The following is a 25,607-nucleotide window of genomic DNA, read 5'->3' on the forward strand; positions in this document are numbered from 1 at the left end:
AAGATTAAATAACTGTCACCAGAGGTAATAAAAAGAGACAGACAAAGAGTTCAGAATATAATACCTAATATATAAAGAATGGAGAAGAGAAAAAAAAACCCTTTAGATTCTGTTGGGAATAGCATACTAAGTGAGTTAAGTTAGACTCTTAGTTAATAAGGAAGTTATTACCCTTGAACCTTTGGTAACCACACATCTAAAGACTGCAATGGCAATAAGTACATACATACCAATAAATCAACCTTAATGTAAATGGTCTGAATGCACCAATCAAAAGACATGGGAGTCACTGAATGGATAAAAAAACAAGACCCAATTATATGCTGCCTACAAGAGATTCACTTCAAACCCAAAGACATACACAGACGAAAAGTTAAGGGATGGAAAAAGATATTTCACGCAACTAATAGGGAGAAAAAAAGGAGGTGTTGCAGTACTTGTATCAAACAAAATAGATTTTAAAGCAAAGAAGGTCACAAGAGACAAAGACGGACATTACATAATGATAAAGGGGTCAATCCAACAAGAGGATATAACCATTATGAATATCTATGCACCCAACACAGGAGCACCTACATACATGTGAAACAAATACTAACAGAATTAAAAGGGGAAATAGAATGCAATGCATTCATTCTAGTAGATGTCAACACTCCACCCACTCGAAAAGGACAGATCAACCAGACAGAAAATAAGGACACAGAGGCACTGAACAACACATTAGAACAGATGGACCTACAGACACCTACAGAACTCTCTACCCTAAAGCAGCAGGACACACATTCTTTTCAACTGCACATGGAACATTTTCAAGAATAGATCATACACTAGGCCACAAAAAGAACCTCAGTAAATTTAAAAAGATGGAAATTGTACCAACCAGCTTCTCAGACCACAAAGCTATGAAACTAGAAATAAAATACACAAGGAAAATGAAAAAGCCTATCATCACATGGAGACTTAATAACATGCTCCTAAATAACCAAGGGATCAAACACCAAATAAAAAGAGAGATCAAGCAATATAGGGAGACAAATGACAACAATAATTCAACACTGCAATATTTGTGGGATGCAGCGAAGGCGATGCTAACAGGGAAGTATATTGCAATACAGGCCTACCTTAGGAAAGAACAATTCCATATGAACAGTCTAAACCCATATTAATGAAACTAAAAAAAGAGAAAAAGAAAAACAAATGAGGCCCAAAGTCAGCAGAAGGAGGGACATAATAAAAATTGGAGCAGAATTAAATGAAACGGACAAGAATAAAATAATAGAATCAGTGAAAGCAGGAGCTGGTTCTTTGAGAAAATGAACAAAATAGATAAGCCCCTAGTCAGACTTATCAGAAAAAGGAGTATACACACATAAATAGAATCAAAAATAAGAACGGAAAAATCACTACAGACAACACAGAGATACAAATCATTCTTATAAAATACTATGAAAAATTATATCATACAAATCCAAACATTTGCAACCACATGGATGGAGCTAGAGGGTATTATGGGCAGTGAAATAAGCCAGGCGGAGAAAGACAGTGTGAAATGATTTCACTCATCTGTGGAATATAAAAACAAAGCTAAAACTGAAGGACCAAAACAGCAGCAGACTCACAGAACCCAAGAATGGACTAACAGTTACCAAAGGGAAACGGAGTGGGGAGGATGGGTGGGAGGGGAGGATGGGTGGGAAGGGATAAGGGGGAAAAGGGCATTATGATTAGCAAAGATAATGTAGCGGGTTGGAAGGTGGGTACATGGGAATAACACAGAGAAGGCAAGTAATGATTCTATGGCATCTTACTACGCGGATTGACAGTGACTGTCATGGGGTATGTGGTGGGGACTTGGTGACAGGGGGAGTCTAGTAACCATGTTGTTCAAATAATTGTACATTAACGACACCAAAATAAAAATAATAAACTTAAAAAAATGAAGACAGTCTATTACTTTACCACTTTCCCAAATGCCAACTAATACCTTAGAACACTTTCAATTCTCCTAACCTTCCTGACTTTTATTACTGTTATCAGGCATTTTAATTCTACATAGTTTAATCTCCACAAGAGTTCATTCTAGAACTCATAGATGAAAATTCACCTCTGTTCATAAATTGCCTGGTCCTTTCTTCTTCATTTATCCCTGCATTGTCGGTTTTCAACTTGGGATTACTTTCCTTTGAACTTGAGAACTCCCTCTAGTAGTTCTTCTAATTCAAGGCTACCAACTATGAAGTGTCTCACTTTAACTTTTTCTTAGAATATCTTTGTGGTTGATACTGCTGATGGGTGTAGAATTCTGGTTTGACATGAAAATTTCTTTTAGCATTTTAAAAATGGTGCTGTGTTGATATCTATTTGCCGTGTGTATATATGTTTAGACATCATCTATCAGCCTTTTTCTTGCTTATTTCGCCTCTGATTTCCCTACAGTCTGTATGTAATTCTGGTTTTTCGATCATACTGTAACCCCCTATGGTTTAGAGCGTAAATATTGTGCTTAGGGAATGTAAACTGCATCTGTGGATTGCTGTCCTTCATCAGTGGGGAGTGTGCTGTGTATTTTCACTTGTGGTATCAATTCCTTACCCCTCATTCCCTCTGCTCCTCTTTCAATCATATCCCACTTCTCCTTCCACTCTGTCCTGACACTGCACTTTTGTTGAGATACTTGTTCTTCAACTGTCTTGCCATTCAGGAATCCAGCCTTTGCTGGAATCAATCACTTCTTAATTTAATTTCTTAACTTAAGTACTAACATAAACACAAACCATAGCCTTAATTTGGAACACAGCAGAGCTCTTTCATTCAAAATGAGGAGAAAAAAATTTTCCTTCTCATTCAGAGAAACACAGAGAGAAGAAAATGACAACCTGGATCATATTAAGATATATTATGAGCTGGCTTTTATCAAAATTCACCAGTGAGATAGAGCAGTGGAAAGCCTGGGTGGGAGAGACTCAGATTACCTGCATCTGGTAAAGGACATCAAGCCAAATTATGTAAATATACCATCCAATAATACAAAGTGCTGAAAGCCCACTAGAAAAATACGGCCAAAGGTAGAAAAGACATTAGATAAAAGAGGATAAGCAAATAACTAAAGTTTTTTTTAAAAGCTTTACACTGTTTAATTTCAGGGAAACGCTAATAAAACTTGCAATCAGCTGTTTTAGGACAGAAATCAGATGAGATGAATTAAAAAATACCAGGAATACATTCTCCCCAGGTTCTAGAACAATCAGATCATTCATGTAGGGCTAGTGAGAATTTAAATTGGTAGAACCTCTTTGGAAAACAGCCAGGATCTACTAAGGCTGTATATACACCTACGGTGGTCCCTGCATATAAATATCCCCAATATTGTGCACCTGTTTGGTCCCAACAACCTGAGTCAAAATCACTGTTCGAGAAACTAACCAAATGCTCATGCACAGGGAATGGTTATACACAGTGCTCTCTGCACCCCATGGAACCCCACACAGCAATCAGGATTTACAAATAATTACTGACAGAGGAAGAATCTCCCACATCAATTGTTGAGACACAGACAGATGCAGACATAGCCCAAGGATGTACAAGGATTCCGATTTTTCTACATCCTTGCCAACACTTCTTTTTATAATAGCCATTCTAAATGAGGAGTAATTATATTTTGATTTTGATTTACATTTCTCTGATTATTAGTAATGTTGAACACCTCTTCATGTGAATCTTTCCCATTTCTCTTTCTTTAAAGAAGTATCTATGCAAGTTCCAATTATTTTCCCTCCTGAGTTGTAGAAATTACCTACATATTCTGAATATTAACCCCTTATCAGATACACGATTTTCAAGAATTTCCCCCAATCTGTAGGTTGCCTTTCCATTTGATTAATTCTTTGGCAGTACAGAGCTTTTAAGTTTTATGCAGCCCCTCTTGTTTGTTTATGTTTGTGACTTGCGCTTTGGGGCATCTGACCTACAGTGATCAGCAGATGTAATGTTGTCCCCATAAATACCACAATGATTATTTTACAAAAATATTTTTTAAAAACCTAAGATTCATATGGAACAACAAAGAGCTAACCAATCTTGAGAAAGAACAAAATGGCGGGAATCACACTTCCTGGCTGCAAACTATATTACAAGTCACAGTAATTAAATCAGTATGGTACTGGCATAATGATGCACATGTAACTCAACGGAACACAAGAGAGCCCAGAAATAAACATACACAATCAACTACTAAGGAACCAAGTGTAAATAGGAATGGGGAAAGGATAGGATCTTTGACAAATTATGCTGGGAAAACTGGATAAACCCGTTAAATAGCTCTCCTGCTAGCTATGCTCTCCTCTCCCTCTCCCTGCCACCCCCGGCTCTCTCTCTCTCTCTCTCTCTCACACACACACACACACACACACACACACACACACACACACAATCACAAAATACCAGTGATCCTTTGCTATAACCTGGATGGATTAAACCCTGCATTTTCAGATACCCTCAAGTTTTAAGTGGAGCTGTTCCAGGAGGCAAGTAGAGGGCAAAAGAAGATACGATACGGAAACCTCAAGCTGGTCAGTGGAACTGGAAGCTGGGTCACCTCAGGGCTGTGCAGGCCTGGCAGGTGAAGTTAAGAGAGCTGTGCCTGGGTCCTGGCCAGGACTGGGGACAGACATCCCTGTCCCTGTATCCAGAAGCCCCAGCCCAACCCAGCTGTGATCAGGAGGGCAGCCACACACCCTCCCAGAAGCCAGGCAGGAGAGAGGGAACAGCCTAGACTGAAGTCCATCTCTCCCACGGAGCATCGGGGGAGCTGTAAGACAAGCAGTAACTACACAGCAGTGGGGCCGGGCCAAGTCCCCACCCAATTCAGGGAGAGGGAGAAATGGGTTTGCTTTGTTATTATGCTCTGTGGTTTACATGCAGGTTATTTAGTAAACCAGGAAGAGAATTACAACAGCATTTTCTTTCCTTCTTTTAAAGCCTCTGAAAACAACTTGTCAGACAGGCCACATGATGGGGCCCAGAGGTGTGCTGGCAGGCACAGGTGCAGGTGAAGGTGGTCACTGCCCGAGCCCCCTCTGCAGCAGTCACACGGGACTCCTCCAGGCTCTGGCCCTGCCCCTGCTGTTCTTTTTCAATCTGACCCACCTTCTGGCCTCAGAGGATGAGCCACCCCCTCCCTGGACCAGTCCTCAGCTACCCAGCCCCACAGCAATGCCAGCTCCCTCTGCCTCCTCGCCTGCCTCTCAGCTCAGGTGCAGGATGGAGCTAAACACCTTCTGCGCTGTTGTTGCAGTGGTGAGGATGATTCCAGGGAAGCGAGAATTCAGGGCAGATGGCAGTATGTGCAGAACACAGCAGAGTAATAGGAGGGCATTTTTGTGCAGCGCGCTCCTTGGTCTCAAACATGGATTCCTCACAGCAAAGCGATCATGCCTGTCGCAGCCCTTACATGGGGAACAGCATTCATACAACAGATAGAACAATAGTACCAGTGCAAATAGGCCAGACATTTGGAGATGCCAGCGTGGGTTTGGGGCAGATTTACAGTGATAACTCACATGACCTATAAACTCCTTATAAGCATTTTATATTGGTTCAGTTTGTCAATGTTATCTCATGACGAGAGTTTCTCCCAGAGTGATGCAACTCCGTGTGCAGGCTGCCATTCAACCTTGCCAGGCTGCAAACACAGTGGTGGCCTTGGCAAACACAGAGCTTCACCCTTCGGGACATCTGGTGTGTTTTGACTGACAGGTACAGTTTTCTTGGTCTGACGTTCTATTGAGGTATTAGTAAAATGTTGGATTTCTCTCAAGGCATAACAGACTTATTCATCCCTGTACCCACAGCTGTAATTTCTTCCTTTCTTCATTTGCCATTTATCTTTACCCAGATTTTTCCACCTGTGGAGGGGACATCAGGTCTGGCTTTCTGTGCTGGTCCAGATGGCTGGCAGCAATACCAGTCTCACAAGTGCCTCCCCTCAGCCCCACCCACCCACAGAAGGTAGGGTTACCCACAAGCAGAGCCAGGGGGCTTTTCCGACCACAGGGAAGCACAGCTGTGCTATCAGCTCTGACCTCGATACCTGGGGTCAAGGCACCATTCACCTCAGCAGGCGCTTAGGAATTATGGCATAAAGATTGAAGGGTGTGGTTACATTCTCTTGCTTGGTAAAGTTCACTGCTTCTGGCACCCTCAGAAGCAGCTGTGTTCCTGGAACCACTGAATCGGTTAGGAAAAAACACAGTTGTGATAATGTGGGGAAGAAAGGAATAGTGCCCTAGCAACCTCTCCCAAACCCCCTTTCCCAGATCCCCTGGAGAAGCAGAGGAATCTACCCTCCCTTGCCTGCCTCATGCTGAGTGTGAGCACCCACTCTTGAAGGCATGTAAGCCAGCCCCTCGTGCCTTTACCTCCCATTTTAGGCAGCCAATGTTTCCACAGCCCGCTCCAATTTTCTATTAAACCATTGCTCTGAGAGTGACATGCAACACTGTACATCCGTCTGAAGAGATGTTTCTTGGCCCTCCGTGGAACACCATGGTCTGTAAAGGGTGTCCGCTGGTCAGAGATGTAACTTGGTTGTCCTAACTGGTACAGAGTCTTCAGTTCCAAACCTTAAATGGTATCTTCAGCATTTGCATCTACCACTGGGTATGCAAAGCGGAGTCCAGAAGAAGTGTCTATTCTGCTAACGACCCACGTACAGCCTCCAAGAGGTACTAGTGTTGATCCAATGTAACCCACTGGCCAGCTATGTGGAGGGCGTAGCCACTGGAGAACTTTCCCCACAGCCAAATGCAGTCTCTGTCTCTTTAGCTGACAGTCAGAACAGGTTTTGCTGGCATTCTGTGCCTCACAGGGTGCAAGAGGAGCATGTGTAGACTCAGCCTGTGTGCGCTGCTGCAGTTTCCCATGGACCCCGGCAGCCATCTCCAACGACAGCACCAGCAGGCCCACCTGGTGGCTTGAATCACCTCCCATTCCTCGACAGGCTTCTTCTGATGCAAACCAACATGGCCTGCATTAACGTGCCCCTCAAATTCCCAGGGCAATCAAAATCCATAAGGCCGTCGCCCACACGGGCATTCTTTTCATAGTCCAGTTTCACATTTCCCATCTTCCTGACCACACAGCCAGGCCAGTGGCCACAGTACCAGGTCATAAGAACCCCAGCATGAGGGGCTTTCCTCACTGCTCCATTCTGCCGTCACTGCCCAGAAAAGGGCATGGAATTCAGCCCACTGAAATCATTTGTTTCTCCTTCCTCCAGGCCAGTCTTGTCATCCTCTGGTATTACTGCAGCAGCTCCCCAACCAGGATACTGTCCATGCCTCCTGGAACTGCCACCTGTAACCAAGCAGCTCTTTGTTGTTCAGCTGAGAGCTGTTCCTAGGACACTGTCCATGCAGCTCCCCAGGGGCTCCAGCATCGGTCCCAGAGGAAATGAGGCTGCCTGCTCAGGGATTCGTGTAGGCCTCCTTGCAACCCCCTGGCAGCCTGCCACTGTATGAACCATATCCGTTTGATTAGGGGACTCTTCAGGGCTCTGCCTTCCCTATTAGGGTGTTTCTCTGACATCACCCAACACATTATGGGTATCTCAGGTTTCAAAATTATTTTATGTACTTCGGTCACTGAGGCAGTCTTGAATAATTACCAAAAGTATGTTAATAATTTTCTTTCAAGTGGTGTGTACCAGGCAGCAGCATGCGGGAATTTTCTGGTCCAAAATCCCAAGGGTCACAGCTGGGAGGTGCTCATTTTCTTTTTTTTGCCACAAGCTCCAGTCTGCATGGGTGTGGGGGACAGACACTTCCAAAATCATGTCTGAGTGGGGGTCACAATGGCCAAATGCTGTCAAGCGCACGGCTGCCATGTGTAATTCTGATGTGGCCCGCTTCTGTTCAGGACCCCACTCAGATGCAGCTTTCTTTCATGGAGTCTTACAGACAGGAGCTACAAATGGTTCCTGGTGCGGAATACGAGTCCTCCAAAATCGAAATAAACCAAAAATGTGCAGGGCTTCTTGTTTGGACCTGGTGGGAGAGTGACAGCAGTTTACTGATAGTCACACTTGTGGAATATCCCGGGTGGTTTCTGCCTGCATTATTCCTACAAATTTCACTGAGCAGGACCTTGGACCTTTGGTAGATTTATTAACCAACCCTGGTTGGTCACATATGTCCTTGTTGCATTCAAATCATTCCTGGCCAGCTCCTCTGTTTCTGGTATTAATAATGTCACCAACATCGTGTATTATTACACTCAAGCATTGCACCGAGTCCAAATCCTTCCTGACCACATAGTGACAATAAGTGGGGAGCTCAGATCCCCGCCTAGCACAGCAGAGGCAAAGTGGGGTCCTTCCCACCTGAAGGCAAACTGGGCTTGGCTCTTTTCAGGAATTGAGACAGAGAAGAGAGCATTTGCAAGGTCCATCCAGGAGTACCAGCCTCCTTCAACCTGCTGTACGTTCTGGATGGCTGAGACCATGCCTGGAACTGCTGGGACTATGGGCAGTACCCACATTACCTAAGCTTGAAGAGTCTCTATGTCCCATCCACCTTTGCACAGGCCACTCAGGACTACTGTACAGCAAATCTGTGGACACCAGCACTCCAGCTTCCAGCATGTCACTCCTAAGAACAGTGATATGTTTGTCAAGTTATCTGCCTCTGCGGGTAAGCACAGTTCCAGCCATTCCCCATTTAGAATGTCCAACTAAACAGGCCTGAGGATGGGTTACATACCTTCTGTTTTACTGTATTAGGCAGGGGAAGCCAAACCCAGTCACACATATTATCCATCCCAATAATACTTTCAGGTAAAGGGGATGCAGCCACTTCAAGCAAAACCTGCTCGAACACCCAATTTTCATCCAAACTTCCACCTCAATACCACCAGCCACTGCATCTCCATATCCTCCCAATCTAACCTTAGCCCCTGCTAAGACTTCACCAAGAGGTTTTGGATTTACAGTGCATTGGGCTCCTGAACCAAGGACTCCCAGGGCCATTTTACTCCTACCCCTGGCCACTTTTCTCACACATACCCGAATGTTCTCAGGGACAGGCTGGGGGGTGGCTTCGGGACTAGCTCTGTTACACATGGAATCTTGTTGGCTCCACAGAGTGGAAGCTCTCTCTGACAGAGAGACATACTCATCTCCCTGATGTTGCTGAGGGCTTCACTGTATAGTCATGTTTGACTCTATCATTGGCTGATTCAACCTCCGGCCTCTGCCATCAGATGGGGTCCAAAAGTCTCTCATTAACATGACAAGACACCCACTTCTCCTTTAAGGCTCTGCAGTGTTTTCAGGAAGTGTGTAAGAGGAAGAAATATACCCAGCAATTATATATTTGGGTTACTGAATGACCAAGTATGTATGTTGTATAATTCATTATATCACAATATTCAAAATAATGTTCATTACTTCTGCTATGCTCACTGCTGTGCCAGGCCCTGGGAGTACAATCACGCAAGCCCAGTCTTCAGCATGCAAGGAAGACCAAAGTTAACAAAGTGAGAAAAAAGATAAACAAACAAGAAAAGATCCAATTGTAACCAGTTTCATTAAGTCACTAAACAGGGCACTGAGGTAGCAGTTCCTGATGGGAAGGAGGACCAGGCAAAAGGAAGTCATTTCCAGGAGGTCACATATAGGCTGGGACCAGAAAGGGGAATTTCAACAATACAATAAAAAGGTCATGCGTCATGATCAAGTAGGATTTACTCTGGGGATGCAAGGATAGTTCAATATCCACAACTAATCAATTTGACACATCACAGTAACAAAATGAAGGATAAAAATATGATCATCTCAATAGATGCAGAAAAACTTTTGACAAAATTCAACATCCATTTATGATCAAAATTTGAAACAAAGTGGGTATAAAGAGAACACACCTAAACATAAAAACAGACATATATGACAAACCCAGAGCTATCATACTCGACAGTGCAAAGTTGAAGGCTTTTCTCTGAGAACAGGAACAAGTCAAGGATGCCCCTCTTGCCACTTTTGTTCAGCATTATACTCAAAGTCCTACCCATAGCAATTAGCCAAGAAAAATAAAAGATATCCAAATTGGAAAGGAAGTAGTAAATCTGTCACTATCTTCAGATGGCTTCATGCTATATGTAGAAAACTTCAAAGCATTCATCAAAAATCTATTAGAAGTAATAGATGAATTCAATCAAGGTACAGGATACAAAATCAATATTCAAAAGTCTGTTGTGTTTCTATACACTAAGAATGAATGCAAGAAAAAGAAATTATAAAATCATTCCTACTTACAAATGCAGCAGAAAGAATAAAATACCTAGGAATCTATTTAACCACAGAAGTAAAATAACTATATGCTCAAAACCATAACGCACCGATGAAAGAAACAGAAGTACAAAAATAAGTGGAAAGATAAACCACGCTCATGGATTGGAAGAATTAGTATTGTGAAAACGTCCACACTATGGAAAACAAACTACAGATTCAATGCAATCTCTGTCAAAGTACTCATAGCACAAGAAGATATTACAGTGCTATGAGCTACATTACCTATGCTATATTTCCATTCTTGTGACTAAATTATTTTATAATTTGAAGAATGTACCAAGTTATCCCCTTCACCAACAAAAAGAGAATATAAAGAAGGTAATAATCCTGAAGAAAAAAAAAACCCTAAACATTATGGTACTGGCACAAAAACAGATCCTTACATCAATGGAACAAAATATAGAGCACAGAATTAAATCCACACTTACATGGTCAGTTAGTCTACGACAAAGGAGGTAAGAATATATAATGGTTTTGAAAAAGTCTCTTCAATAAATGGTGTGGGTTATTTGGATAGCTACATAAAAGGAGGACCACTTTCCTAAAACACATCCAAAAAGAAACTCAAAATGAATTTAAGACTTAACTGTAACACCTGATCCCACAAAACTCCAAGAAGAATATAGGGGAAGCAAACTCTTTGACTCTGCTCTCAGCAACATTTTTTTTTAATCTCTCTCCCGAGTCGATGACAATAAAAGCTAAAATAAACAAATGGGACTACATCCAACTAAAATGCTCTGTACTGTGAAGGACACCATCAACCATACAGAAGAATAATGTACTGGATGGTAGAAGATGTTCACCCATGAAATATTCAATTTGGGGTTAACATACAAAACATATAAAGTACTCCTCCAACTACTATTGAAAAGACAATCCAATTAAAAAAATGGGCAGAGGACTTAGATAGGCATTTTTCCAAGGAAGACATGTAGACGGCCAACTGACACATGGAAAAACTTGCAGTATCACTAACCGTTCGGGAAATGCAAATCAAAACCACAATGAGATCTCAATTCAAATCTGTTAGAATGGAAGCTCAAATTGGAGACAAAAAGTAACTAGACAGGGATGTGGAGAAAAACAAGCCCCTGATTGTTGGGAATGAGAATTGGCATATCCAATGTGAAGAACATTATGGAGGCTCCTCAAACAATTCAAAATAAAACTCCCATATATCCCAGCAATTTGGCTTTATGTATCTATCCCAAGAAAGTGAAAACACTAATTTGAAAAGACATATGCATCTCTATGTTCACTGCAGCATTATTTACAACAGACAAGATACAGAAGCAGCCTAAATGTCCGTAGATACATGAATGGATAAACATGTGAAACACACACACACACACAAACACACACACACACAGTGGCATTTCACTCAGCTTTAAGAAAGAAAAAAAAATCCTGCCATCTGGGACAACATCAACAATATCAAGTCTCCTTCAGAGCACTTGCCCTTGACATGTGGTGCTGTGCACTGTACTTGAGCTCTGTGACCTTCCTCCCCATAAAACACAACTCCAAGTAATTACAAGAAAATGTCACGTTAAATGCGACTGGGGAAAACTCTACAATATTAATGGCAAAGAATCTTGAAAATGGAAAAGATCATCCAAAGCAAAGAATGTCTCAGAAACAAACAACAACAAAACGCTAAGGAGACGAGATCACTAGATGTAATGAGGTATCCTGAACTGGATCTTCGAGAAAGGGTCCAACTATGGAAATCTGAGGGAAAGAATAGATGGTGGATGGTGACAGTACACCATCACTGCTTGTAACTGTAACAACAAACTATAATGACGGTAGTAAGAGGGGAAGTGATCTGAGCAAACTGCAAAACCCAACTCTGTAACTCAAATTTTCCGTAAATCTAAAACTATCTTAAAATAAAAACGTACTAAAACACTTTTTATAGCTTAACACTTATTATCATCAAACTATCTGCTAGAAATTACTATTAATTTTGATTGTCAACTAGTTCTACTGCTTTGTTTTTTAAAGATACTTTTTATATCACAGAGAAATATTTAACCCCAGAAGATACATAATTTCCAAATAATGTTACAGTTTTCATGTTTAATGGAGAATGCATGTACATATTTACTTATTACACATAATTTTATTTGGCAGGGTCTTTTTTAAGTCATTGTTTCACTGGTATGGTTGTGCCCTGGGGTCCCTCTGAAAAAATGTCTTCATAAATATATGTAGAGATTCAGGCACTATGGTGTGTATTTCACTTCATGGCTGAACATATTCAAAACACTGCTTATAAGAACATAAAATAAAATGGTCTAGTGTGAAGGCTCACAAACTCCAAGAATACTTCTATATTTCAGCAGTATTGAAACAAAATCGAGTGTCTGTAACTCAAATACTCAGATTACAATAACGAGAACAGAACATGTGACCATGAAGAGATTCTATGTTTCATCTCGATATTTTCTAATCACAAAGTGTCTAAAATATATTCAAACATCAGCTCATAGGTGAAAGTGTGCAAACAGTGAAAAAAAATCAAATTAGAACTGACAAACATTCCTGCAAATGATGGTAGGTGTTGGTACACTGTGTGCCAGACGTAAGTGATTCTTAAGCGATTACACAGAATCATTCAAAGCTAGAACACTGGTATGCTCCACAATTTGATAAAACTTACATGTTGATGTAATTCTTTATAGTTAATGATGTAGGTGAACATGAAAAGTGATCTGCCGCTTTATTCTTACAATGCAAAAGGAATATATAACATGCCTAAGAAATAGGGTTAGATCTCAAGTAAAACCGAGAACATAAAAACCTAAGGGGTTTCCTACAATTTTGACTGCATAAGAGAAGTAACCCCGTGTGAATACGTCAGAGGACAAGCTATGTCTAAGGTAAAAACACTGCCATCACCACAGCAGCACAGCCCCCAAACAGCCCCAGAGGCTCATCTAGCAGAGACGCACACCATCGCCCCTATCGGTCTACAATCACAGGCAATGCAAAAATAGGAAAGGAACATGGCATAGAGAAGACAACTGGCAAGCAGTGATCAGAAAGAATAATTTTTCCACTAGCCTCTGGGGATATCCTGCCAAGTGTTTCTATGCAGTTTTAGAAAGATTTTGCTTGAAATGTGGTTGGGACCACTCTGAACCACAGAGGTAGTTAAGGTAATAAACTAGGACAGGAGAGCAAAGAGCACCAATGGTGTGTCTCCTATGTATCAGGCCAAGGTGCAGGGTCTTTATTTCTACTACATCACTTCATCTCGACATGACTGATGTGACTTACTCAACAACTTCATACATGAGTAAAAAATTACTTCAGAATCACTTCCCTGAACATAAATGGAAGGATATAAATATTCTTAGAATTCCTGCCATCTTCACTCAAGTCTTTAGGCTCAGCACCTTTTTCATACGAACAGAAATAAACAGAGCACTAAAAGCTACTATTCCATTTCAAATACACCTCACTCACCTCTAAATGCCTAAATTCAGTGAAGCACCACCTCCACCTTGACAGCAGAGAGGGGAGCAGTTTCCCAGCAAGCTAACTGGCTGCCACCTCAGCAAGTCCAAGGGCCACTAAACGACACCAGCAACTGGTGTCCCCAAAAGGTGGCTCCCTTACCTGTGACTACCCATACTCTCTGGAGATGGGCAACCAGGCAGGGCCACGGGGGTGACATCAGCGCACAGGCACAAAGACCTATTGGGCCTGCACCTGCCTCGGCCCCCTCAGGCCAGCCAGGGTGCTCCCTGTGTGGGGCCCCACATCTAGCACCTGGTCAGCCTCTCTCTCTGTGAAGGGGGTCCCCTCACCTTGGAGCCTGGGTAACAGTAGTCAATCACCTCCTCTGCCAGGCCTAATGGATTTCACCACTCCTTACCACCGTGGCCTGCACCTTGCCTTGATTTCCCTCTTGCCTTCCCACTAAGTAAGAGTCGCCACAGAGCTCTGGACTTTTAGTGGGACCTTACCAGTGTGCTCCTACTTTACGCCTTTTGGGAGTTTTAACCTAGACTCTAGTTTTCTCTGCACAAGCTTTAGCAAGTACACTCGGGATCATTCCTTGAGAGCCCCCTGCCGGTCCGAAAAGTGCAGGGATCCTGTGACCTCTCGCTGCCAGAGCCTTGGTCGGAGTCACAAGCCTGTTTCGCTTCCCTGGGGCTGCAGGTAAGGAAATGCCATAGCCCTAGGATGGCTGTCTCTAAGGAAGGGAGATCAATAGAATAGAGCCATTTACTAGTTGGACTCAGACTTCAGCTTGACTATTTCACAAACTTCATTTACATTATACAGGAGAAAGTGGCTTAGTCCTAAGAGGACTGCTTTGAATGAGGGGCAGGGAAACTTTCTCCAAAGCCAGAGATAAAATTCACAGGCTGCCACAGACATTTATGGGGGGGGGCGGTCTATCCTCTTCAAACACCAGTTTCTGCCACTGCCTGGGAATCATCATGCTAGTCAACCACTGTAAGAAATCTGATCTGTGAAAAAAGACTTCAGGAGTCATCTGCGACTCTCACATAGACAGCAGCCTAGCCTAGCTCACTGGATCGATGAGTCAGAGCCAAGATCCAAGGACCACTATCTACCAGTGCAGTCTGCCCTCGCAGTCTGCAGATTAGGACAGGAAAGTAGGAGATCAGCTCAGCCACTCCCCAACATTCCCATCCATCCAGAGGCGGGGGATCAAGGAGCAGCAGACACCAGGAAACCTTTCACATGAGACTTAAGACTGGTAGCCGACAATAATTGTCTTTTAGGTGGCTAACGGGTGCCCAGATACATTTTTCTGAGAGAAAAAGAACAGCATTTAGACAAGAATAAAAGTGAAGAATACATCTCCTACCTTGTGGTGGTCGGCATCGGGTTCTGTAAAATTGATGAAGTTAGAAGAGAGTCAGGAATGCCCCCTGCCTCACTCAGAGGCAGGGCACCCTGAAATAGCAGGCTGGAAGTCAGAGAGAGACAGAAAGAAAGACACTCCTCATGGATACCCAGTCGGGCTGTCGGGGTCTGATTCCAGGCACGCGGACCTTTGTGAAGCCGCTGAAGTGTAGCCTGAGCCTAGGCTCTCTCATTTGCCCACAGCCTTCCTCAGTCCCTCGCATCCAAGGAGATGCCTCTGAAGGGGAATCCTGGCCTCAACTCAGGTGACTTTCCCAGCTCCCAAGGGAGATGGGGGATCCACTGAGGGAGACGCAGGGGAACCTGTCACTCGAGACTTTGAGATCGGCAGCCGGGCTAGTCCCATTTAAGTGGCTGACGAGTGCCCGATGTTGTGTGCCTTAGACGGCTTCCTTCTATAAGGACAGTGAAAGAAAAGGTATGCTTGGATGGTGATACTCACCTCCAAAGTTATCCCGGACGAGCTCCCAAAAATGATGCAGCTTCTCACACCACAAGGGTATGAAACTAGAAATACATTATGCAAATAACATGAAAAAGCCTACCATCACATGGAGGCTTAACAACATGCTCCTAATAACCAATGGATCAATGTGCAAATAAAAACAGAGATCAAGCAATATATGGAGACAAATAACAACAATAATTCAACAACGCAAAATCTGTGGGACACAGACAACCCGGTGCTAAGAGGGAGTTATATTGCAATACAGGCCAACATGAGAAAAGAACAACAACCCCATATGAGCAGTCTAAACTCACAGTTAACAAATCTAGAAAAAGAAGAACAAATGAGGCCCAAAGTCAGCAGAAGAAGGAACATAAGAAAGATGAGAGCAGGAATAAATACAATCGAGAAGAATAAAACAATACAAAGAATCAATGAAAGCAGGAGCTGGTTCTTTGAGAAAATAAACAAAGTAGATAAACCCCTAGCCAGACTAATCAAGAAAAAAAGAGAGTCTGCACACAGAAAACAGAAGCAGAAATGAGAAGAAAAAATCACTATGGACATCACAGAAATACAAAGAATTATTAGAGAATACTTTGAAAAATTATATGCTAACAAACTGGATAACCTAGAAGAAATGAACAACTTTCTAGAAAAATACAACCATCCAAGGCTATCCCAGAAAGAACAGAAAATCTGAACAGACCAATTACTAGAAACCAAATTGAACTGGTAATCAAAAAACTACCTAAGAACAAAATCCCTGAACCAGATGGCTTCACCTCTGAATTTTATCAAACATTTAGTGAAGATCTAATTCCCATCCCCCTTAAACTTTTCCAAAAAGTAGAAGAGGAAGGAATACTTCCAAACTCATTCGATAATGCTGGCATCACCCTAATATACCACAAACAAAGAAAATTAACGACCAATATCCCTGACGAACATACATGCAAAAATACTCAACAAAATATTAGCAAACAGAATTCAAAAATACATCAAAAAGGTCATTCATCATGAACAACTAGGATTTATTCAAGGGATGCAAGGATGGTACAGTATTAGAAAATCCATAAACATCACCCACCACATCAACAAAAAGGAGGACAAAAACCACATGATCATCTCCACAAATGCTGAAAAAACATTCAACAAAATTCAACATTCATTCATGATAAAAACTCTCAACAAAATGGGTATAGAGGGCAAGTACCTCAACATAATACAGGCCATTTATGACAAACCCACAGCCAACATCATACTTGACAGTGAGAAGCTGAAAGCATTTCCTCCAAGATCGGTAACAAGACAAGGATGGCCACTCTCCCCACTTTTATTCAACACAGTTTGGGAGGTCCTAGCCACGGCAATCAGACAACACAAAGAAATAAAAGGCATCCAGATTGGCAAGAAAGAAGTCAAACTCTTCCTGTTTACAGATGACATGATATTGTACATAAAAAACCCAAACGGATCCACTCCAAAGCTACAAGAACTGATATCTGAATTCACCAAAGTTGCAGGAAACAATATGAATAAACAGAAATCTGTTGCATTCCTGTACACTAACGATGAACTAGAAGAAAGAGAAATCAGGAAAACAATTCCATACACAATTGCATGACAAATAATAAACTACATAGGAATAAACCTAACCAAGGAAGTGAAAGACCTGTACCCTGAAAACTACAAGACACTCTTACAAGAAATTAACGAGGACCCTAATAAATGGAAACTCATCCCATACTCTTGGGTAGGAAGAATTAATATTGTCATAATGGCCATCCTGCCTAAAATAATCTACAGATTCAATGAAATCACTTTCAAAATACCAACACCATTACTCAACAAACTGGAACAAATAGTTCAAAAATTCATATGGAACCACCAAAAGACCCAGACTAGCCAAAGCAATCCTGAGAAGGAAGAATAAAGCAGGGGGGATCTCCCTTCCCAACTTCAAGCTCTACTACAAACCACAGTAATCAAGACAATTTTGTACTGGCCCAGGAACAGACCCATAGACCAGAGGAACAGAATTGAGATTCCAGATATTAACTGAAGCATATACGGTCAATCTATATATGAGAAAGGAGCCATGGATACACAATGGGGAAATGACAGCCTCTTCAACAGCTGTTGTTGGCAAACTGGACACCTACATGTAAGAGAATGAAACTGGATTATTGTCTAACCCATACACAAAAGTAAACTCAAAATGGATTAAAGAAAGAACTGAATGTAAGTCATGAAACCATAAAAGTCTTAGAATAAAACATAGGAAAAACTCTCTTGGACATAAACAAGAGCAACTTCTTCATGAACATATCTCCCCAAGCAAGGGAAACAAAAGGAAAAATGAACAAGTGAGCCTGGCGAGAATGTAAACTAGTTCAACCATTGTGGAAAGCAGTATGGAGGTTCCTCAAAAAGCTCAAAATAGAAATACCATTTGAACCAGGAATTCCACTCCTAGGAATTTACCCTAGGAATGCAGCAGCCGAGTTTGAAAAAGACATATGCACCCCATTGTTTATTGCAGCACTATTTACAATAGCCAAGAAATGGAAGCAACCTAAGTGTTCATCCGTAGATGAATGGACAAAGAAGATTTGGTACATAGACACAATGCAATATTTTTCAGCCATAAGAAGAAAACAAATCCTACCATTTGTAACAACATAGATGGAATTAGAGGGTATTATGCTCAGTGAAATGAGTCAGGCAGACAAAAACAAGTACCAAATGATTTCACTCATCTGTGGAGTATAAGAACAAAGAAAAAGAAAACTGAAGGAGCAAAACAGCAGCACACTCACAGAACCCAAGAATGGGCTAACAGTTACCAAAAGGGATAGGGACTGGGGAGGATTGGTGGGAAGGGAGGGATAAGGGGAAAAAAGGGGGCATTACTATTAACAGACATAATGTAGGGGGAATATGGGGAAGGCTGTACAACACAAGACAAGTAGTGATTCTATAGCATTTATTACGCTGATGGACACTGACTGTAATAGGGTATGTGGGGGGGGACTTGTTGATGGGGGGAGTCTAGTAAACATAATGTCGCTCATGTAATTGTAGATTAATCATACAAAAAAATAATAATTGTAATAACTTAATAAAACCTTTAAAGAAAAAGATTATCATTTAAATTTGAAGGAGGGATTAAACAATTTCCAGATAAGCAAAAGCTGAGAGAATTTAGCTCCCACCAACCATCTCTACAGTGTATTTTGGAGGGACTGCTATAGATGGAAGTGTTTCTAAGGTTAAACAGCTGTCACCAGAGGTAACAAAAAGGGATAGATAAAGAGTAGAGAATATCATACTTAATATATAAAGAATGAGGAGGAAAAGAACAACCTTTAGATTGTGTTTGTAATAGCACACATAAGTGAGTTAAGTTAGATTCTTAGTAAGGAAGGTACCCCTGAACCTTTTGTAACCACGCATCTAAAGCCTGCAATGGCAATAAGGACATACCTATGGATAATCACCCTAAATGTAAATGGTCTGAATGCACCAATGAATAGACATAGAGTCACTGAATGGATAAAAGAACAAGACCCATCTGCAGGCTGCCTACAAGAGACTCACTTCAAACCCAAACACATACACAGACTAAAACTGAAGGGATGGAAAAAGATATTTCACGCAACTAATAGGGAGAAAAAAGCAGGTGTTGCAGTACTTGTCTTGGACAAAATAGACTTTAAAGCAAAGAAAGTCACAAGAGACAAGGACAGACATGATATAATGATAAAGGGGTCAACCTGACAACAGGATATAACCATTATAAATATCTATGCACCAAACACAGGAGTACCTACATATGTGAAACAAATACTAAGAGAATTAAAAGGTGAAATAGACTGCAATGCATTCTTTTAGGAGACTTCAACAATCCACTTACTGCAAAGAACAGATGAACCAGACAGAAAATAAGTAAGGAGACAGAGGCATTGAACAACACGTTAGAACAGATGGACCTTACAGACATCTATAGAACTCTCCACTCAAAAGCAGCAGGATACACATTCTTCTCAAGTGCACATGGAACATTTTCAAGAACAGATCATATACTAGGGCACAAAAGAGCCTCAGTAAATTAAAAAACATTGAAATTGTACCAACCAGCTTCTCAGACCACAAGGCTATGGAACTAGAAAGAAATTACACAAAGATGACGAAAAAGTCTACAATCACATGGAGGCTTAACAACATTCTCCTAAATAACCAATAGATCAATGACCAAAATCAAGCAATACATGGAAACAAATGACAACAATAATTCGACAACGCAAAATCTGTGGGACGCAGCAAAGGCGGTGCTAAGAGGGAAGTATATTGCAATACGGGCCCTACCTCAGGAAAGAACAGCAATCCCGTATGAACAGTCTAACCTCACAATTATCTAAACTACAAAAAGAAGAACAAATGAGGCCCGAAGTCAGCAGAAAGAGGGACATAATAAAGATTAGAGCAGAAATAAATAAAATCGAGAAGAATAAAACAATAGAGAGAATCAATGAAAGCAGGAGCTGGTTCTTCAAGAAAATAAACAAAATAGATAAACCCCTATCCAGAGAGTCTACACACATAAACAGAATCAGAAATGAGAAAGGAAAAATCACTACTGATACCACAGAAATATGAAGATTTATTGGAGAATACTATGAAAAATTATATGGTAACAAACTGGACAACCTAGAAGAAATGGTCAACTTTTTAGAAAAATACAACCTTCCAAGGCTGACCCAGGAAGAAACAGAAAATCTGAACGGACCAATGACCAGCAAGGAAATTGAAACGGTAACCCCAAATCAAAAGTACGACAGGTGGCTCATTAAACAAATTGTTCATTCTGAAGCTGCTGCCTCCGCCGGCCTCTCCCCCGCCGCCGCGCCACGGGTCCCACCCGCCCGTCAGCTCGCACGGCCCTCGCCCTCGAGGCCGCCGCCGAAACACTGCACACGCGACAAGACGCTGGCCGGCCTCCCCGTGTGCGCGGCCCGGCCAGGCCCCTCCGCCTGCGGCCTCGGCCGGGCCCCGCGAGGACCCCACCCGCGTCGGCCGCCCGCCGAGCCACTCGCACAGCCGACTCCCTCACGGGTCCGCCGCGCTCGCAGGGGGAGGCAGGGGTCCCCGCGCCCCGTCCGGGCCGTGCTGCACCCCGCAGCCACGTACCTTCTGGCCCGTAGAGTTGTCGCTGTCGTCTTCACCCCTGAAGCGGGGCCCGCTCTGGACGCTCCGCTGCAGGTCCGTGGCGGCAAAAACCGCCTCCCGGCCAGCTCTCCACGCCCTTGGCGAGACGGTCGGCAGGGGACAGGCGGCCCCACGCGCGGCGGCGGACGAGCTGCTCCTGCGCCTCTGCCCCGCGGCGACGGCGGCGGGGGTCCAGGTCGCGCCGCCCGACGGCGCCAGGCTGGAGGTGGCGGAACTGGACGGGACGGCGGGCAGGATGCGCCCGGACAGGGACCGCAGACCTCAGCACGGACACAGCCGCGGGAGCAGCTCCTCCCGACGGCGCTCGCGACGCTACTGACTCCTGAATACGGCGGGGGCGGTGCCTGCCGCTACTGCGCACCCGCCGGAGTTACGGGTCTGCGCGCGCATGCTACAGGGATTTTACCTACGTTCTCTCTGCTCCACACATACACTTTACAAGGTAGATGATATTACACCCATTTTAAGGATGTAAACACTGATACTAAGATTAGAGGGTAACCTGATGAACTATATGAGTAAGTCTGTAGTTTAGTAGCTTTGTTCCAATGTTGATTTCTTAGTTTTGATAGATGTACTGTGATTTTATAAGATTTATAAGATACTAGTTTTAGGGGATTTTGGGCAAAAGGTATACAGGAATGTTGCACTATAACATTTCCATAAATCTAAAATTATTTCAAAATTAACAGTTTTTTAAAATGATTTTAAGGGATTTGTTCTAAGTCACTTTTCCACTATAACTTGAAAAGCAATAATAGAAATATTAGATGTGTTGGCAGAGAAACAAGAGGACTGACTCCCTGGTTTAGAAGGAATAAAGGGCAAAATACAAATGTCCACATATGCCCAGGCAGAATAAAGAACATCACAGGTAGTGGGAAAAGTGAGAAAAAATTGGAAGGGAAATTCACTGCTTGAGTTTCAATATTAAAATGAAAATGAAGAGGAGAGAAGAAAGGTATAAATATAGTTGTATTAAATATATATTCATATAAATATATATATATGAGTATATATTTCTTCCTGGAAAGAAAAATATGACATTTGTCAGAAGGAGAGAGACAAGGGAACAGGGTGATTTGATAAGAGGTGGTACTCTCACACAGGAGAATACCACAAAGAATAAAAGAGAAGATGGTCATGTTTAATATTTATTTTATAGACACTACCAATACTTGACTACTTAAATGCATGCATGTTAAAGGAGGGAAGATGATTTAGGAGTTACTCCTATATTTAGACCTAAAAACTGTCAAAAAGAAAAAGGCTCACATGACTTTGTCAAAAGCGGGAGCCAGTGTTCACACACAGCATTACAACTTCTGGTACAATAAACAAATTTGCAATCATGAGACATTTTCATTCCCGCACAAGTATGCAGAAACAAAGCCAGAATCTACTTTTCAGGAAAAAAAAAAAACTGGTGAGGTTTCCTGAACAGAAGCCCCACTTACACCAAACCTGGTACCCCTGGGTGCCAGACGTCCGCAGCAGGCACAGACGGCGGCACTCTTGTTGCTTGCTTCACAGATTGCTGTCTGGGTGCCATTTCTAGTCGTATGTGATTGGTGGAGCAGACAGAACCCCTGGCTTTTCTTCATCAATTCTGCATCCATAGCTCCATCCATCAAAATAACGAAATCTGCCCGTAAAGATGAGCCACGGGCACTGCCTCTATTTACCCATGAGGCACCCCTCTCCTCTGTGAGGTTAAAGGAATAAATTTAATTGACAAATTGTCAAGCAAGCCATAAGCTAAATAAGGGTGATGAGAAAAGTATTCCAATGCATCAGGCCTGCGTCTAACTTCTGTAAGCACTACATCTTTCCTTCCTTCCTTTATCTCCACCTTCTTTCATGTCCTGAATGGCCATTTTCATAGCATTGACTTTCTCTTCAATGAGAGAAAAACTAAAGGTTTAACGAGGTCATCAATTAATTATTCACATACCCACTCAAACATTTATACCATGTCCCTACTATGTGTCAGGCGCTCCGCCATCACTAGCAGTAGGAAAATAAACAAGTTTTAAAGCTAGGAGGAGCATCTGATATGGAAAGACAGTTATATGTAGAAAATTTAATTTGATAGATGCCTCAATAGACATGTAGACAAAACATTGAAGGAAAATCCAGAAGGGAGAAGGTAGAAATGTTGGTCTTTGATTAAGCATGCATTTTTGAAAGCCCTTTCTGCCATCACACTCACACAGAACCTTGGGCCCCCACAGAACACAATGTCTATGCTCCCCACAAGTTATAACATTGCACAGGATTGAAGAAAGCCAAGCGTATGCTAAGACCCTCATTCTCTTCCTATATCATGCCAAAAATCAGGACCTAAACCTAACTAACAAAAAAAAAATTGTATTCACTTAAAAATCACAGCCCAGAGACTGGACATTCACACATACACTCACCATATGGTCACCTCTTCAGATAAATTTCCTTTCCTTCTTTTTGGACACGCATTATGCAGGACTGTGGTTCATCTTCCAGTGTTAATGCCCCGGAAGAGGGCACGTCCTCCTTTATGTCACTACTTACTTACAAGACACTTGAAAGCAATTTCAAAAAGGAAAAAAGTAGTGAAAGTACTGTAAATAGGACCTTCCTGAAAAGTAACTGAGGCAATTTTGTGCTTTCAAAAATCTATATTTAGGAATTCTAAGATAATAGGGTTGACCAACAAAACACCCCTCTCTTCCTTCTCAATTCAGGACTTAACTCTTTCTTTTCCAGATCTCAATCTTGAAATCTTCTGTGAAGATCATGTAGCTTCCAAATGATAAAATAAAATGAATAGAAACACAGTTGCAGACAAGAAATGTAGAACTAGAAATTACCTTCTGTACCTGGTTTAATTTTCTGAGTATTTCTCTCATCGCTTAAAATGATCCTTCACAGCAAATGACAGTAAAATTAAAGAATGTAAATAATATGGTTTTAAGATACTAGAGACATTATTATTTCTCTGATAGGAAAAAACCTGGCATATTAATGTGATATTAAAAGAAGGATATTTTTCTGAAATGATCTGAAGGACAGGTCACAGTAGACATAAGTTTGCCCAAGTTTCAGGTTTAGAAGGGAATATAGGGCCATGGGAAAAAGAACCCCCTACCAGTCAGGGACAATGTATCAAATCAGGTCATCCACTGGTGTGATGAATGTTTTAGCCAGATCACATTCACATAAATGACAACTGTACATTAACCAAGGGCTTTAGGGACCACTGGTAGGAATATCCAAGTGATATTCACAACCAGAGCTTTCTAAATGACCCAATAGATGTAACGAGAATCTACATTAAAAACAAATACTCTCAACCCTTACATATAAATACATGAAAAAATCTCACTATACAAATATTTTTCCATGTTAGAGATGGTTTCACTTTTGTTACTTGTCACTTCACTGACTCGTTTTTTTCTTGATTTAGACTAACCATTCTGGAATATTCTGAATGAATGTTACCTCAATAGGAAAGGTTTCAATTCTTGAACTTCTATGGCTCTCTAATAAACAATTCCAGCTGGATATTTCTTAAGTTTGTTTCTCCACTGTAATTATTTGTGAGTGTCAAGAGAAAAAAAAAAAGCCATTGTGCACAAAGACTTTATCACAGAAAAAGGCGAGTTGGGGACAGCACAAAAATCCTGCTGCAAACATTCAGGGTTTACCCAGAGTGCGCGGTATTTGTGGGAATGAATGTTTTCCGCTGTAAAGCATGCAGAAGCTTAGGTCTTTAACTGCCCTGGGTGGCTATGAGTGCATTAAAGGATTACTGTAAGAAGCATGCCTGACACAGAGGAAACCACATTCCACACACCATATATCGTCCCCTAGTCTGGTTGCACATGATTTGAAGCATATGCTAAGGAAAAGACAGGATGTAGACTCTCATTCATAATGCATACATTGTTTTCTGACTCTCACTCCTTAACAAAAAATGATTCCTTGCAGCAAATATCCACTAGATGAAAGAAATGTAAACAATCTTGTTTTTAGGACACTGGAGAAATTTTTATTTCTCTGAGTGACAGAAAAGAAATCTAACATGTTAACCAAACCAGAATATAAAAAGATGTCTAACTCTACACATACACACTCATGACTTAAAGAAGTATTAAATATAATAACCATGGCACTCTCTTTCCAAAAGACTAATTCCCACCTACAGTTTTTCACCAATTTAGGATAATCTTGGGTATCTCAGGGATTGTTATAAAAATATTATCATGAACAGTAACAACAAAGACATCGTTGTATTTCCCTTATGCTGTGTTGTGTCACTTTGGGGCATAAAAATGACAGTTATCAGTAAAAAATCGAATTACTTGTTTTGAATTTTCTTTACTCTCTAAAAATAAATCCCATCTTTTAGGGTAATAAATATGAAGCTGTAGATCCTTTTCGAATAGCACTGGAGGATGTAGTTTGTTTTCATGGAAATTGTGTGTGCCCCAAGCCACTCAGTGGGTGTTACCACTTTGTAAGATTAGAGCAGGGACATTTGAAGTGACAGACCCTCACCATCGCTGCCCTCCCTACGTGTCCTCCGTTAACCTTTTTCTCCCCTCCCGGTCACCCAATGTTAACCCAATCCCATATGTTTTATACCATCAACACTTACTTTTTTTTATCCACACCTTTCCTTTAAGAACC

The 25,607-nt window shown here is 41.8% G+C and overlaps 1 long non-coding RNA gene across 1 annotated transcript in view; it reads right to left on the bottom strand.

Moving 5' to 3' along the window:
* LOC140845116 (uncharacterized) overlaps positions 1 to 21,239 on the bottom strand; it is a 215,872-nt gene extending 194,633 nt beyond the window's left edge. The window contains exon 1 of the long non-coding RNA XR_012123824.1: positions 20,898 to 21,239. This is a non-coding gene — a long non-coding RNA (uncharacterized lncRNA). The remainder of the gene's footprint in view (positions 1 to 20,897) is intronic.
* Between the last annotated feature and the right edge of the window lie 4,368 nt (positions 21,240 to 25,607).

The sequence above is a fragment of the Manis javanica genome, chromosome 12 (assembly GCF_040802235.1).
Source record: "Manis javanica isolate MJ-LG chromosome 12, MJ_LKY, whole genome shotgun sequence".
In the NCBI taxonomy this organism is placed as follows: domain Eukaryota; kingdom Metazoa; phylum Chordata; class Mammalia; order Pholidota; family Manidae; genus Manis; species Manis javanica.